The sequence below is a fragment of the Notamacropus eugenii genome, chromosome 1 (genome assembly GCF_028372415.1).
Source record: "Notamacropus eugenii isolate mMacEug1 chromosome 1, mMacEug1.pri_v2, whole genome shotgun sequence".
Taxonomy (NCBI): domain Eukaryota; kingdom Metazoa; phylum Chordata; class Mammalia; order Diprotodontia; family Macropodidae; genus Notamacropus; species Notamacropus eugenii.
In genome coordinates, this window is record NC_092872.1 from 756205869 (window position 1) to 756222862 (window position 16994).

The 16994-nt window shown below is 44.0% G+C and overlaps 1 long non-coding RNA gene across 1 annotated transcript in view; it reads right to left on the reverse strand.

The window, feature by feature from the left end:
- Window positions 1-2781: 2781 nt before the first annotated feature.
- LOC140528869 (uncharacterized) overlaps window positions 2782-16994 on the reverse strand; it is a 159563-nt gene continuing 145350 nt past the window's right edge. The window contains exons 3-4 of the long non-coding RNA XR_011975328.1: window positions 6526-6626; window positions 2782-3079 (exon numbers count right to left, since the gene is read on the reverse strand). This is a non-coding gene — a long non-coding RNA (uncharacterized lncRNA). The remainder of the gene's footprint in view (window positions 3080-6525; window positions 6627-16994) is intronic.

Consider the following 16994-nt stretch of genomic DNA (forward strand, 5'->3'; position numbering starts at 1 on the left):
GGGGCTGCTTCCTTGCTACCAAGTGACTCACAGCATGAGATGGGTCCTTTGCAATCAGTGCTCTTCTACCCCTTCTTCTGTCTGGCTCACAGACCAGTAAATGCTGGGACAGCCTTTGCCACTTTTCCCATCATGCCTTATAGTTTGCAAATGGTTTGGTCTGGTTTGGTTCCTGGAGAACCGTAGAGGAAGATCACTGAGCACAAAAGTGTGTCTGACCCTGCCTCTCTCTCTGTCTCTCAGTCTTTCTGTCTCTCTCAGTCTCTGTCTCTTTCTGTCTCTCTGCCTCTCTCTGTCTCTCTGTCTCTCATTCTCTCTCCCCACCCCATCCCTGAAGACTTTATGGGGTGAGCTCCTCACAGCTGCTTAGGAAATGTGCATGTGAGTTCCCTAACCATCCCAAACAGCCCAGAACACACACTGGCTGCTTAGTGCCCAGAACAATGGGAGGACACAAAGCCTGGGATGAGGGGGCTGACTTGGCTCTGCCACTTCCCAACTGTGTGATCTGGACCATGGGAACTTATCTTTTAGTTTCTTTCTCTGGCAAGTAAGAACTAATCTCATTTCCTTTTTGTGAAATGTCATTGAAGTGGTAAATGAAAGGGGTGTTGGAGAATGACTTACCTGCACTCTCATGTTATTCTTGTGGATGAGATGAGGAGTGTCCTAAGTTGGATTTAATACCAGTTGAATAGATGATGCAGTGGATAGAGAGTCAGGTCTGGAGTCAGGAAGACTCAACTTCCTGAGTTCAAATCTGCCTTCAGACACTTACTAGCTATGCCACCCTGGGCAAGTCATGTAACCCTATTTGCCTCAGTTTTCTCATCTGTAAAATGAGCTAGAGAAGGAAATGGCAAACCACTCCAGGATCTCTGCCAAGAAAACCTTAAATGGGGTCATGAAGGATCAGACACAACTGAACAACTGAGAAACCGTATCCGAGAAGTAGCCATTAATGGTTCAATGTCTGATACAGTGGAAAGGTGGATGGATTTAAACTCCAAAGTCCTGGGTTCAATTCTTAGCTCTGCTATTGCACAGCATGTTGACCCAGAGCAAGCCTCAATCTTCATCGTCCTCAGTTTTTGAAACTGCAAATAAAGGAGTTGGAAAGATGGCCTTTCAGGTCCCTTCCATCTCTAAATTTATAGTCCTACGAACAAGGAAAGACTACTCCAAGGATCTGTGGCTTTGGCCCTACACTATTTAACGTTTTTATCTTCTTTCTCTAAAATTCTCTGTATTAATGATCTCATCAGCTCCCAGGAGTTCCTTTACTTCTCTGCTGATGACTCCAAGGTCTCTTTGTCCAGACTTAGCTAGCATCCTGAGCTCCAGGCCCACTTTATCCGCTGGAGACTCCATAAGCAACTCAAACTCCATGTGGCCAAACCAGAACTCACTGTCTCCTGAGTGAAGTCAGCCTGTCTCCTGAGTGAAGTCAGCCTTCCTCCTGACTTCTCTGGCTCTCCAGTCACTGCTTTTTGCAACAAAGAATCTGGTTCCCTAATGAGACTCTATTAAAGGTTCCAGTCATGATCCAAAAAGGAGGTTAGTCTGAAAAGGAGACTGGGGGAGAATAAATCAATGGGCTCAGACACTGCCAAGCTCTCTTACAGAAGCAGTATTTGCTTGTTCTACTTACAGGACCCTCTGGTTCTGTACTGGGTGGAAGTAGCACAGGTTGTTTTTACTTCCTCACAACCAGAGTGACCCCACAGTGAGTGTCCTCGCTGACCTCCAAGCTGAGATGGCACAAAGCCTTGGCCTGTTAACCCCATGCAAGTTTGCCAGCTTTGCTGTCTAAGGCTGGGAGCCTTCACTGCAATACGTACCACCAAGCTTATAACAAAATTCATCCCCTGAACTAGATTTTCTGGCATTGAAAATGTGTATTTATAGGAAGCCCTATTGAGCTAGTCAATGTGTAACACCATTCACAACTGCCCATGTCAATTGTCCCAAGTTCCTGCTCTGCCATGAGGCCCCTTCAGGTTCTTAGCCTCTTGAACCACTCTCAGAGGGGCAGAGCAGTTGGGCTATGACACCAGGAAGATACCAACAGTCCCAGTAAGTGCACCAATCGCTTTCATGCTCTGGCAAAGCTTGTAGGGAGAGGCTAATGAAAACCAAGAGAGGCCAAGCCTCTGGGATGGAGATCCTTAATCAAGCCTTCATACTCTGGCTGTAGAACTGGGTATGTTCTGGTACCTGTCACAGAGGAGGCCTAGATAAGTGCTTCTTGACTGACTGTTGACAAGAAAAAAAGCCTAAGAACTAAGTGAGACCCCTTGGAGGCTAGGCAATGTAACCTTCCCTGACAGGTTACCTGTTTACCTGGTGATTTCCTCTTTGTGTCTCTGCTTACATTCTCTGCCTGGAATGGGTTGGATTTGTCACCATTCCTAGAAAGTCTAGTGTGCTGGACTGGGCTGGAAGTTGTCGAAGGCTTCAGGCAAAGAGAGCACCAAAGTGTATTGATTGTCAGAGGCCATGAGGTTGGTGACAGTGACTTGCTCCTAGGCGACAGTCCCTGAGCCTGGAATGCAGTCCCTTGCCTTTCATGTCTGAATCCCTAGTTCCCTTGAAGGTTAAGCTCCAGTAGGATTTTCTACAAGAGGCCTTCGTTGAATCGTAGTACCTAAAACACTGATAACTTTCTACACATTTGACTTGGCTTTGTTTCTATTTTGTATTCATTTATCTGTGCAGAGATATTTCTTTTCCCCTCCTCCCCCCCTAAAAAAAAAACCTTGAAAGCAGGGAGTGGTTTATTTTTGCCTTTTTATTTCTAGCATCTAGAGTGTAGTAGGAATGTCATAGATGCTTGGAGAAGGAATGGACAGAATGGAATTGTGTGTAAACCCAACATTGTCCCTTGGGGGGTGTTACACACCACCTGGAGCATTTAGGTAGAGAGATAAGCAAAGTAGTCCACCATGATGGTCATTTTGGGTCATTGGACAAATGGTGGCCAGATATTTGACCTCATCTCTTGTCCCAGAGGATGCAGAATCCTGACTAATCCAGTGGTTTTTTGGTTCTAAGTGAGATGGCGATACAAAAGGGGTCCCTGGAATAGAAAACATTCATCCAACATGAGACTTTCTAACCACAGTTAACTGGATCTAGGTGATGAGCCCAGGAGGTCGGTACTCTCTCTAAAGAAAAGGGCTCCTCAGAGTTATGACTGGCAGGGAGATTCCTGACTTCCTCAGTTAACTTTTCCCTAGATGCAGGAGTAAATCCCTGCAGAGGAAGCTTGGAGAGGAGGCTGGCATTTCCTGGGCTGCATTGCTAAAGCTGCTGCTCATGAATAATGCAGAGAGCCTGGATCAGGAGACCAAGAGCAGCCTGCCCATACTGCAGTCCCCGAATCAGAGCTGCATTGCTGATGTCTTAATATAGATCTGGGAAGCCGCATTCAGGCTGCTCCGCAGTCATCATGCTGGCTTATGTAAACCCCTGCCCCTCCACACACCCCCACCTAAAAGGGGCTCTTCTGAAACATACTCGAGTCAGCTCCCTAATGAAAAGGTATGGAAGCTAATGATGCTGGGAGCAAAGGCCAGTCATTTCAGACCATGCTGGGGGCTCAACGCACTCAGGATCCCCCATTCCATTCAAATCACCAAGCGTATGATTAAGGGCCCACTATGTACAGGGCACTAAGCTTAGTTCAATGGATAGAGAGAGAAGACCTGGAACCTGCTTTCAAGGAATCTCCAGTCTAAAGGGAGAAGTAGCTAAATAAGTGTAGGAAAAGGGGGAGAGATCAGAGGGAGTAGGTGGATATCCCAGAGGACTTTCAAGGGAGAGACAGAGGCAAGCTTGGCTTAGAAGAAAGGACAAAAACAGAGTTATTCGGACCACTTAGTACACAGTAAGTACTTCATAACGCTTGTTGACTGGAGTCCACATACAGGAAAAGGGTCGACAGGAGTCAGAAGTGGTACAAGGGTGAGAAGAGAACTCCACAGGGAATGTCCAGGTATCATAATTTGAAGTAAATAATAATAAGCAGTATTTATATAGGCTTTAAGGTTTACAAGGCACATTAATAAATGTTACCTCATTTGATCCTATACAAATTCTATTATTTTACAGATGAAGAAACTGAGGCCCAAAGATGTTAAAGGCTTTGCTCAGGTTCACATTAAATGTCTGAGGCAGAATTCCAACTCAGGTCTTCCTTCCTCAAAGGCCTATAATCCACCCACTGTGCCACCTAGCAGCCTGTCTGATGAGGATGAGGAAACAGAGGCTAAGACTTGGGAGCACATTCAGTCACGCCTGGTCAGGTGCTGGGGGTGCGCCTCTCCAAGTCTAGTTTCATCAGAACTCTTAGGATGCATCTAGGTTTGAGGGTGAGGAGCGCAGGCCACACCATCCTTGACTTCCCCCAGAGTTCTCTGTACCTCTCAGCTCTTTGCCCCTTGCCTGAGTTCCCTGCACACCATACTCCATCTCTCTAAGCCTCCCCAGATGTGCGCCCACATCTGGAATGGGCTTCCTTTTCATCTCTGCCTCATAGGAACCTGCATTTCCTCTAGAGCAGAGCCTTCCAGTCTCCCCCCTCCCCATCGTTAGCATGCCCCCCTTCCTAAAATGGTCTGGTTCTTTTTTACATTTTTGTATTGAATTTTCTCTGTCCCTCTTGTGACGCCTGACCCCAACCATGATGGAATATAAACTCCTTGAGAGGAGAAACTGTCTTGAGTTTCCTTTCTACCTAGGATGGTGCATTGCACATAATAAGTGCTTAATGTGCATTTGTTGGCTTAGTGAATCAAATATTTTCATTCCTTCATTGACTGAACCCATTAACCTGAGTATCTGCAATGTGCAGAAGACCATGAGTGGTGCAGTAGGTGGAACAGATAAACAAGGAATGGGCCCTTCCTTCAAGGAGCTTATGGCCTGGTTGGAGAAATAGGAAAGATAAGGTTTCGGAGATGTCAGCTGGGTCATCAAGAAAGGTTGGCCTCGAAGCACAAGATACAGTGTGGGCAAAAGCTCCTAGGAAGGAATATATATGCTAAATGTGTCCATGGGAGCACGGAATATGGCAGTCCGACAGTGTGTGAAAGGGAAAAATGGGAGAGAAAGCTGGAAAGCCAGGATCCCCAACTAGACTGTGAGCTTCCTTAGGTCAGCGACTGGGTCCCTATTCTTTGGCACCCCTAAAGCACCAAACATCACTGAACTGGGAGAGACCTAGAACGTGCAACAGAGAATGTCACAGGAGAGACAGTCAGATATGGGAGGGAGCCAGAACAGGAACAGAGAAGATCCAGGTGGGGAAGGACTTTAGAACAGAAAGTATTAGAGCTGAGAGTAACCTTAGAACAGAAGACAGATCACTTGGGACAAACCCTTCATTGGACAAAGGGGGAAACTGAGACTCAAAGAGGAGTTGTGCTTTCTTTTCAGTTATTAATTCAATCACTCTCTGGTCAATATGCAGATACATCAATGTGTACAATATATACACAGAATAATATGTACATATATGTATAGTAAAAGAAAACTATAAACGTTTAATCACACATAATGGATCTTGAGCTAAGTGCTAGGCATATATATACAATATGCATACACAAGTATATATGTATCCATACATGGGAGTGTGTATATCAGATATATGCATATTTCATACCTGGGGAGGCAGCATATTATGGGACTGTATCTTCAGTTGAATCAGTGTGAAGCAGGACATTTTCCCTTTTCAGCGTGAGAGTTGTGTGTGGTTGTGAGCGAGCACAGTTCGGGAGGTCTACCCTAAGCACCCAAGATTTGTACCCAAGGCAAGATTATGGTTGGCTCTGTAGGGAGTGACACAGAAGCCTGGCTCCAGGCAAAATAAGGTCCAACACCCTAGGGCCAGAATCCTAGCTGTGATGGGGAGGGGGACGAGGGGGATGAGGGAGATGGCCAGAGAACAGATAGCAGAGTTCGGAATATCTGGTAAGTCATTTTGGAAGGACAACTCCTTTCCTGGAGGAAAATGCAATTACCTCTTCCTTAATGTTGCAGAAAAGTCTGAGACATGCCTGAAGCCCACAGAGGTTAAACAATTTGCCCTGAGCTGCACAGCTAGTAAGAGTCAAAGGTGGGGCTTCACCCAGGCTTGCCATATTCCTGGGTCTCACACTTCACTCCAGGAGGGCTTTTTCTACAGACCAGTGTCTGAGATCAGACAGTGATTTCAAGAGGTCTAGAGGAAAGCCTTCAACAGAAGAAAGGTGGGAATGTAATTACTTTGTCCAATGAAGGGTTTGTCCCAAGGGATCTCTAACACTCTCTGTCCTCTGTTCTAAGATTGCTCTCAGCTCTAATACTTTGTTCTAAAGTCCTTCCCACCTTGTGGACCCCCTGGAAGTCTGACTAAAGGACATGGACAGCAGGTAGGGAGGGTGAGAGAGAATGGAACAGAGGCTGCATTGTTGGAGGAGGCCATCACAAATGGGGTTCCAGATCTATTGAAGTAATTAAAGCATTCAGATGCCCATGGCTAACCTCACAGCTTTCCTGGGAGCTCCATGAAAAAGTCCTGTTGGAGATGTCCTTGTGTTTTCAGGGTCCCTCTGACCCAAGCCGGACACAGAGTGGTGTCAGATCTAGGGAGACATCAAAGGACTTGTTTCAGTACTTCAGGGCTGGTAGCTAGTAAAGGGAGAACAGGGCACAGAAAAAAGGGGAGGCCATGGGGGACATTGAGTCCACCCTGCCCCCTGATTGACTGGAGATTTCTCCATTTATTCCCATTCCCATCCCTTCCATTCCTCGGAATTCCAATGCAGAAAAGATCTCTCTGAAGAGGAGGAAATTTGGAGCAGTGAATTTCAGATACTTTATGGTTGTCAAGGCAACAATAATCTTTTTAGCCTTCCTTAGAGATTAGCTTCTCAGGAGGAGAGCTGGAGGCGTGGGTACCAGATCAGGAGGGAGCAGCCGCAGCCTGTCCTGCTAAGAGAACTCCCTCACACTGTCATTAAGTGTTGGGGATGAGGTGGGGTGAGCTTTCCTCAGCTTTGTGTTGAGGTCCTTTCCAGTGCTGAGATTCTGCAATGCTGGGACTCAGTGCCTCGTTAGCATTCTCCTCTCGTCCTCTCAAGTGCATCTTTCAAGGGAAAACCACAGCCTTGCAAACATGCCTAAGTAATGCCCAGTCCCTTCTCTCTCCCTACCCCAACCCCATTCAGTCTCTTGGGCCTTTAGGAGACTCCAAGTAACCCAGATGTTTCCTGATAATGAAAATGAGGAGAAAAAAATTCGTTGGGCTTACCAGAGAACGTTAGTATTTAAGAGATTGTTTTAGAGAGATTTTATGGCTTAGGAAATATAAGGGTGAACTGGGAGCCAGACCACCTGGGTCTGATTCCTGCCACCAACACCTACTAGTTGTGTAACCATGAGGAATCACTTGGCCTCTCTGAGCCTTGGTTTCCTCATCCATAAAATGGGTGCGATGTCTACCTCACAAGACTGAAATGACAGAAGTCCATAAAGGCCTTGCAAACTTTGAAGGGCTAACAAATGTCAATTATCATTATCATTAGGCCCATCCCCTCTTGTTGCAGAGGAGAAAAAAATGAGACCTAGAGAGGGGCAGGGGTTGACCTAAAGCTGCCACTGAGGTAATGAAGGACAAAGTTGGGGCCGCCAGGAATCCAAGGTTCATGGTTCCTCAGGTCAGTTTTCTTTCCATGCCTCCTCACTGTCTCTCCAATTAAGCATCCAGAAGCCTGGGTTGGGAAGGATGTAAAGACCTTGGGGGGAACATGGAACATGGGCCATCATAAGAATTTAGGTATCATTGAGTCAAAGTAACTCATTATTCTGAGAAGGATCTCCATACATCTCAGTCTCCTCCTACAACGATCATTTCATGGTTCATCCACCTAGGTCTGTGCCCAAGTGACTTTGGAACGATCAAATGCTGCACAAAGATCTTTCCCTCAGACTCAATGCAGTGCTGCATAGCTCCGTGCACATTGTCCTGTCTTGGTGACCTGCTCCACTGCCTCTGTACCTCAGCACCAGCACTTCCAGGTCTCCACCCTGGCAGGCTTTTGGTCCTAAAGGGCTGTGTGGCCAAGCTGGCTGTTAAGGCTCAAGCAAACTTCCACAGCCAGAGCCAGGATCTGTATGGCATTAGAAAGAGGGAGAGGGCAATGAGGTGCCAGTAAGCCTGTGTCTATCATTCAGTCTACTAACACAGCCTCAGTAATGATAGTGTGGGAGGTGGCAGAGGGGTGTTGAGTGAGCTTGAAGTCAGGGAGAGTCAGTTTCTGAATTTGGGGAAATTTATGTTATGTTCTTTTGGATTCTGGATGTCTTACTGAAACAGCTGAAGGTGGTTTGTTATCGGTGCGTATTTTGTTTTGGAGAGGCTCAATGGGTCATGGGGATTACATGATTTCTGGTACTTGGGGATATTCTGCCTTTCCAGGATTTCTATGTTACTATTCTCTCCCGGTTCTCTTCATTTGGGGATGACCATTCCTCCCTCAGTCTCCTTCTCAGTCTCCTTTGTGAGTTTGTCAGCTCTGCCCTCCCTCCTAACTGCAGATGGCTCTATTGTGTGCCCTCTTGTCTCTAGGTGCTCTTTTGGTTATCTCATGAGCTCCTCTGGGTTCAACTACCATCTTTATTCAAAGGATTTCCAAGTCTCCATATCTAGCCTGGAGGTCTTGCCTCATATATCCAACTGCCTGTGGGAAATTTGTACTTGGATAACCCCTGGACAGTTCACACTCAACACATCCAAGACAGAACTCATCATCTTGCCCCTTAAACTCACTCTTCTCCTGATTTCCCTATTTCTATCAAAGACTCAACCATTCTTCCAGTCATCCAGGTTCACACTCTCAGCATCATCCTTGACCTTCACTCCGAGCCTCCAAGGGCCTAATCCACATCTCCTTCCATAATATCTCCTGTGTCAATCCTACTCTCTGATCATATCACCAACACCATAGTCTAGATGGTGATCAAATGAGCCCTCTTCCCATTTAAACTATTGCAAAGGCCTCCCAATAGGTCTCCCTGTAGCCTGTCTCCTCCTTCTACCATATGCACAGCTACCAAGTTAATATTTCCAAAGTTCAGGCCTGAACACATCATGGTCCTGATCAAGATATTTCAGAGACTCCTCGTTGTCATCAGGACAAAATGTAGTCTGTTCTGTTGGACATTTAACACCACTCAAAAACCCCACCCAGTCTTCCCAGGATGATTACATATTACTCTCTTTGGTGCACTCCTAGGAGAAAAAAGACAAAAAACTAACCCTCCTCTCCTCTCATTCACTCATTAATTTAATAGGAGTAATAAGCTGAATCTGCTCCCATCTGCTCTGGCTCAAGGATAGCCCCATGGAGTATGGAGGATGCCTAGACCTTAGTTGAGCTAGCCCAGAGACTTATAGAAATTGGTGCTAAAGGATGTAATCTTTGGGATGACAACATATATTATCTTATTATCGGCCACTGAGCAGGAAGATCTGCCCGCACAATAGATTTTAAATGCAAAGAGAACATCTAACCTCACTCTAATTTTCCTCTCTCTTCCCATCTGCCAAGCATGTGAGGGACCTATAAATCTCTCTCTGAGATTTCCCATGAACTGAGGCAGGGGGAGGGACAATGCTTCTACTTACCCCTCCTTGACACTTATAATAAGGGTCTTCTTTCACTTTGCAGTTGGAGAAAGGGGTGCCTAAGTAATTCTGTACCTGAGTCATGGGCTCCTGGCTCCTCTTTGTATTTTATGGCTCTTTCTTCAAGCATTTGACTTTGAATATCATTTATGAGAGCTACAGTTTTCAGGAATGGCTACTTTTAGAGTGTGGGAGTTGCCCAGGTCCTCAGTTAATGCTGCCTACACCACAGGAAGTGTTCCCTGCACTTGCTACTACACTTCTCAGAGGATGTTACTACTGAGAAGAGGATGAATGCAAATGCCAGCCTAGATTGCCAGAACACATGGACCTTTAGTAAGCTGTTTAGACGGTGCAGAGATGAAGTGAAGGTGAAATAACTCTTCAACAGACTGCTAAGTGTCTGATGTTTTAATGCCCCAAGTATCAACCTCCTGGAACATATTCATCATGCACTAGAGTATCATTTTTATAATAATTAAAAATGAGTATTTGTAAGCCCTTTGTGCTTTAAACATGTCTTTTGTGTGGGAAAAATGGCTGCTATGTATGTGACCTGTATTATATACCGAGTTATATATATTATATAGCTCTTATTTCTCTTTTAGACATAAGCTTTAAGTGATTTTCTCTGGTGATCTAGATTGGGATTAAGAAGTGCCAGACAGCAGTCTACTGTTTGATAAACCCAAGAACTCCAGTTGCTGGGATAAGAACTCACTGTTTGACAAAAACTGCTGGGAAAACTGGAAAACAGTGTGGTGGAAACTGGGCATAGGCCAATTCCTGACACTATATACCAAAATAAAGTCCAAATGGGTACACAATCTAGATATAAAGGCTGATACTATAAACAAACTTGAGGAGCAAGGAATAGTTTACTTCTCAGATTTATGGAGAATGGAGAAGTTTATGACCAAATAAGAGAAAGAGAACATTATGAAATGTAAAATGGATAACTTTAGATTAAATTGAAAATTTTGTATACAAACAAAGCCAATGCAACCAAGATTAGGAGGGAAGCAGAAAACTGGGAAATGTTTTTGACACCTAGTGTCTGTGATAAAGGCCTCATTTCTAAAATATATAGTGAGATGAGTCAAATTTACAAGAATACAAGTCATTCCCCAATTAATAAATGGTCAAAGAATATGAACAGTCAGTTTTCAGAGGAAGAAATTAAGGCTATCTACAGTCAAATGAAAAAATGCTCTAATCACTATTGATCAGAGAGATGCAAATGAAAACAACTCTGAGATACCACATCACACCTGTCAGATTGGCTAACATGACAAAACAAGGAGATGATAAATGTTGGAGAAGATGTGGGAGAGTTGGAACACTGAATGTAAAACGATCATCTCTACCTCTCCTCTTTTTTTGCCTATGGCTTTACTGAACATTTGCTCTTTTATTTAGGATTGCACTCTTCTATGTTTCCTTTCACCTGTTAGTTTACTGTGATTTGTTTCCATTTTTGTCCCTATTGATATCTCTTTTCTTTCCTGAGATTCTTACTCAATCACATGTCCTTATTATAATTTTCTTTGTATTTGTCTTAGTCGCTCTTTGTTCATGGAACTTGGTTTCTTTCATTTTGTTTCATATAAATACAAAACAAAAGTTTAAAATGAAGGTGATAGTAAGCATTTATTAAATACCTACCATGTGGTTGGCACTGTGCTAAACACTGGGGATACCAGAAACAAAATAAAACATGGTCCCTGCCTTTAAAGGAGCTCAAATGCAAGTAGAGGAGACAATATACAAACAACTGTATATACAAGGATAAATACAGGATCAATAAAGGGAGCAGTTAAGCAGTACAGTGGATAGAGCACCAGTGCAGAAGTCAGGAGGACCTGAGTTCAAATCTCACCTCAGATACTTGACACGCACTACCTGTGTGATCTTGGGCAAGTCACTTAACCCCAATTGCCTCATCCTGGGTCATCTCCAGTCATCCTGATGAATATCTGGTCACTGGATTCACATGGTTCTGGAGGAGAAGTGAGGCTGGTGACCTGTACAGCCCTCCCTCACTCAAAACAAAGTCAAGTGCAAGTTGTCATTATTTCTCTGATGGTATGATCTTCTTTAGCAACAAAGGATGAACACATCACATCACAGGCATCTACATGTCCAGCCCTAGCATCATGACCTCTAATGCTACTTCACTTACTGACTATGGGCAATTTTCATTTCTACCCTGAAATATTATGGCCATGGGACCAGCCAGTCTGGGATGTCCCATAAGCCTTGCAAACTCAACATATCCACAACAGAACTTACCATCTTTCTTCCTCAACCTTTGCTTCAGTTAAATTTCCTCATTATTCTTAAGGGAACCTTAATCTTTCCCATCTCCTGAATTTGCAAACTCAATGTCATTCTCAATTTCTCACTCATCCCAATTATCCAACCAATTACCGCAACTCATTGTTTCTACCTCCAAAATATAGCTCCTGCCTCGTCCCTTCATCTTTATTCACATAGCTGCCTGCATCCACCCTCATTTCAGACCCTCATCATGTCTTGCCTGGTATAATTGGTCTCCCCATCTCAAGATTCTTCTCACTCCAATCCACTGATCTTCCTTAGCCACAGAATTCATCTTCCTTAAATGCACGTCTAACACACCACTCCACCTATTCAATTATGAGATCCTAGATCCAGAACTTGAAGAGACTTCCTAGTATAACTAATCCAACCACCTCCTTTTACAAACATGGAAAATGAGCCTCAGGGAGGTCAGGTGACTTGCCTGATGCCGTGGACAGGACAAGCCTCTGAGAAGGAATATCAGCCCAGGTCCTCTCATCCCAGAGCCAGAGTCCTTTTCACTATAGCATACAATCAGTTCCAATTAGACTCTGATTCCCACTAGAATCAAGTATGAACTTTGCTGTTTGACCTGTAAGTTAACCCCAAGCTACCTTTCCAGTCTCCCTTCCTTACATTCTCTATGCCAGCCAGCATGGTCATGGCAAAGCATCTCCCTGTGCTGTGGAATCAGACACTCCTATGCCCAGAATACACAAACTCTTTGCCTCAATGTCTCCTTATCCCTTCAAGCTATGTGAAACCCTTCTTGCCCTGGGTTCAGGTTGGATCTGATCTCATTATCGCCCCCAAAAGGTCATATTCTTTTTTCTTTCAGTAAAGCCCACCCCATCCTGAGACTATACCCAATTAAACATGGACCTCCATCTTGTTTGTAGTTAGTTGTTTACACGGTATCTTTCCCACAACATTGGGAGCTCTTTGAGGGCAGGGACTGTCCTTTGTTTTACTTAGGATCCTGACACATAGTAAGTACTTAATGAATGTTTATCAACTGACTGCCTCACAGGGTCTGGGAAATCTCCAAATACAGCTCTGCATAGCTCCAAGACAGGACACAAAGGAGTAGAAAGGAAGGGGCCCACTCACTTCTCCAGGTTAACCCAAAGGAATATTTCCAAGAGACCGCTGACTAAGAGGTCAAACCAATCCAATCACCTGGAGGCACATCCCCAGTAACTAAAAGTAATTCCCTAGGAGGTTCCAAGGAGCAGCTCTAAGCCAAACTTGGGGTAACCTCAGTCACCGGAACTTAGGCATTTTCTTTTCTCATCTTTACAAGGTGCCTATGGACATGCCCATACCCTCTAGGGAGAGGCCTGGACAACCAAAGGCTTTGGACAAAGCTCTGCCTCTTTGTCTACTCATTCGGTGGATGAGGAACCTTGTTGATCAAACTCTCGCTCCCACAAACTGAACATGTGATGTCATCAATACCAAGAGCTCTCAGAGGGGAGACTCCCTCCATCAATGAAAACAAATGCTTCCTTGTAGTTCATAGTTTTAGAAAGCTGTCTAATGACATGGGCAGTCTGCGACAGAGGCTGGACATTGAACCAAGTCCTCCTATGTAATAGAAATGTTACACACTCTCACTATTGTAATGGTGATGCACATATGCACACACATGTGAATACATGCATAGCTGCTATATATGCACACACATTGTGTGTATATGTGTGCGTATGACAAACATAGAGTTTTAAGGTCTGAAACGTCCACACTTTCTGTCTTGTCTCAGGTGTAGAGTCATATGTGAGAAGTTCCCTGGCATTAAAAAATGATGTAGTTCTGCAGCTTGGCTCCTTTTTTTTCTTTTTTTTTCCCATTTTCACATGTTTCCTAGGACACAAAGAGGCTTTAGGCCTTGCCCAGGCTCCCATAGCCAGCACAGGCCAAAAGCAGAACATGGACCCAGGTCTTGCCAGCTCTGAGGTCAGCCTTCTAACCATTCCTCGATGATACCCGTGTGTATGTACCTATACATACATGTATGTGTGTATGTGCTTATGATTCATTCATTCATTCATTTCTTTTTTAAAATTCTACTTTAGACTCAAACACTAGAACACAAACACAAAATAGAGAAAAGAAACAACATATCATAAACTTAAATATGAAGTAAGAAGGGAGAAGCGTGCCATACACATAGCAGAACATGAGAGGATTCCAAATGTGTAACAATAAATTTCCATTTCCAGAAAGCCTGTATGACAAATACCACACGTTGTGGTGATAGCTCTCCGTCCTTTCTTGTATGTTTTCTTTTGTTCTCTGGTGTGTACTTTTTACCTTTTCTTTTCTCTCCCGCCCAGGCTACAATTAAGTTTGGATACGTTTCTCTAGAGGTATAGATATATACATATATATGTATATACATATAGACATGTACATACATATATAGACATGTATTTTCCCCATGAGCTTTGTTTTTGTGTTTGTACTTTTTGTTTCCTATCCTTCCTGACTTCTCTACTTCTACCCACCTTGCCCTCCTATTGCTTCTTTATCCCCCTCTATTGTTTCACTTCTGAATGCTATGACAAAAGTAAATCCTGATGAGGAAACCCCTCTGCCAACCAAGCATTTTTAAAGTGTTTACTGTGTGCTAGGCACTCACAGTGCCACTGAGAACTTTTAAGAGTTTCCTATAGCACTCAGATGTTCAATGACTTGCCCAGGGTCACACGGACAGAATACCTCAGAGGTAGAATTTGAACCCAGGACTTTGTGACTCTGAAGAGGACTCTACCTGCCATACCTAACACCTTGCCTCTCTCATGTATAAATAGACTTAGAGCTATATATATTAACACATGTCCTGAGTCCTTAAATGTCATGTCTACAGTTCTGAAGGTCCTAGCAGGTCCAGCCAGATGGTAAAGACTTTCGGGATAGGCCCTGGAATAGAATGTCATCTGAAGACTGTTTCTTGAAATCTAGAGAGGTCATATCCAAAAGCCTGGTCATGAGCAAATGAATGTTTTGATAAACATGAGATGTTATGAAAGGATCAAGTTAGTCATAAAGGGGTGGCTATCTTTATCAGTGGAGGGAGTATGCACCACTGATAGGGGCAGAGCCTTTGGAAACACTAAAGAAAGTATTTTCATATAACGTATGTTGCTATGGCTGCTAATGGTTTCCATAACACCTGGAACATGGATGGTACTCAGTGAATAACAGCGAGTGAAGGCAAAGCTCTGTGTGTGCCTGAAAAGTCAGAGGTCTGGCTGAGAGCCAGGGAAGCAATCAAATGACTTTCGAGTAATTCTTCTGGCCCCTGATTCTGTGTAGTGCCAAGTCTCATTTACAGTCTGCCTGACGTGGCCTTTCGCTTGATATTTTGGTGTCCTGAAAGGAGCTAAAAAGAAGAGGGTCAGAGGGACTGGGTACAAGGAGCCTTCATGCGTGTGTCCTCAGGATATTTCTGGAGGACAAGATGCAGCTGGATGCTCCTAGGTCAAGGTCTATAGAGAGTGGTGCTCTCTACAGCGGTACTTCCGTAAGCACTAGCTGGAACTAGGTGATGGAACTCAAGCATCTGAAAGCCATCAAGTGGAAGAGAGGCTAGATTTCTTCTGTTTGATCCCAGAGGGTGGAGCCAGGACCAACAGATGGAAAGGACAATTGAGGTTGTAGGTCAGGGAAACAATGAGAGCATGCCAAAGTGGAATGGCATGTCCTTGTCTGTAACACAGCTAAGTACTATAACAGATAGAATGCTGATCTTGGAGTCAGGAGAACTTGAGTTCAAATCTGGCCTCAGACACTTCCTGACTGTGGTCATAGGCAAGTTTCTGAATCTCTCTTGGCCTCCATCTTCTCACCTGTAAAACAGGAATGATTGGACTTACTTCTCTAGGCACTTCTGAGGATCATATAGCGTAAGATACGTAAAATGCTTTGTAAACCTTAAAGGTCTATATAGAAATGTAAACTTGTTATCATACCTGAAGGTTGATCTTGGCTGAGACCTTGACCAAGGCTGAGAAATATTGTGAGGGTATTCCTGTTCTGTTAGGAGTTAAATGCCTGACAGAAGTGCTTCATTAATACTCTGAAATTTGGAGTTCTAAAGGTTAGAAATTCCTAGGGTTAATTTCATATGTCGCTATTGGCAAATTGACATCAAGATAACATTTGGCAAACCTTAACCTGCTATGGAAATGCCAGCTCTTATTAAATACCCACTTATATAAGAATGTCTTCCAAGCCCAATTATTATCAAACCAAAGTGCTACAATCTGATTTCAGACTGATTCCATTTAAAAGGCACAATACAAAATGAGGAGAAATTTTGTTAAAGAATTCCATTTGTTTCTCTTTCGCATAAATGCAATAATGGAAGAGATTAGCCACCACAGGCTTTGTTCACCAGAAGCACTGCAGTGGCCTACTTTAAGGAACTGCTTCAATTCAATACACATTTATAAAGCACCTGCCTTGTGCCAACCATTGGTGTTGGTACCCTCAACCCTCAGGTGTATCTTATGAACTTTTCCTCTTGCCCATCAATTGCCAGGTCTTGTCAGTTCCAATTAAGCATTTCCCATCAGGCATCTAGGTGGAGCTGGATAGAGCACCTGGCCTGAAGTCAGCTTCCTGAATTCAAATCTGGCCTCAGACACTAGCTGTATGACCCTGGGTAAGTGACTTAACCCAATTTGGCTCAGTTCCCTTAGCTGTAAAAAGAGCTGGAGAAGGAAATGGCAAACCTTTAGTATCTTTGCCAGGAAAAGCCCAAATGGGGTCAAACACAACTGAAACCATTACACAAATATTTAACGTGCTCCAGGGTCTTGGGGATACAAAGACAAAAGTGAAGTAGGGCCTGCCCTGAAGGAGTTTATAGTCTGTTGGGGGAAAGACTTTCTGTGTCTTAAGGATGTACTAGGTAGCTGCTAATGACGACCCTTTCAAAGTAACTTCCTTTGCTCTGTATGTCTTGTATGTTCCTAGTTGGGTACATGAGGTCTCG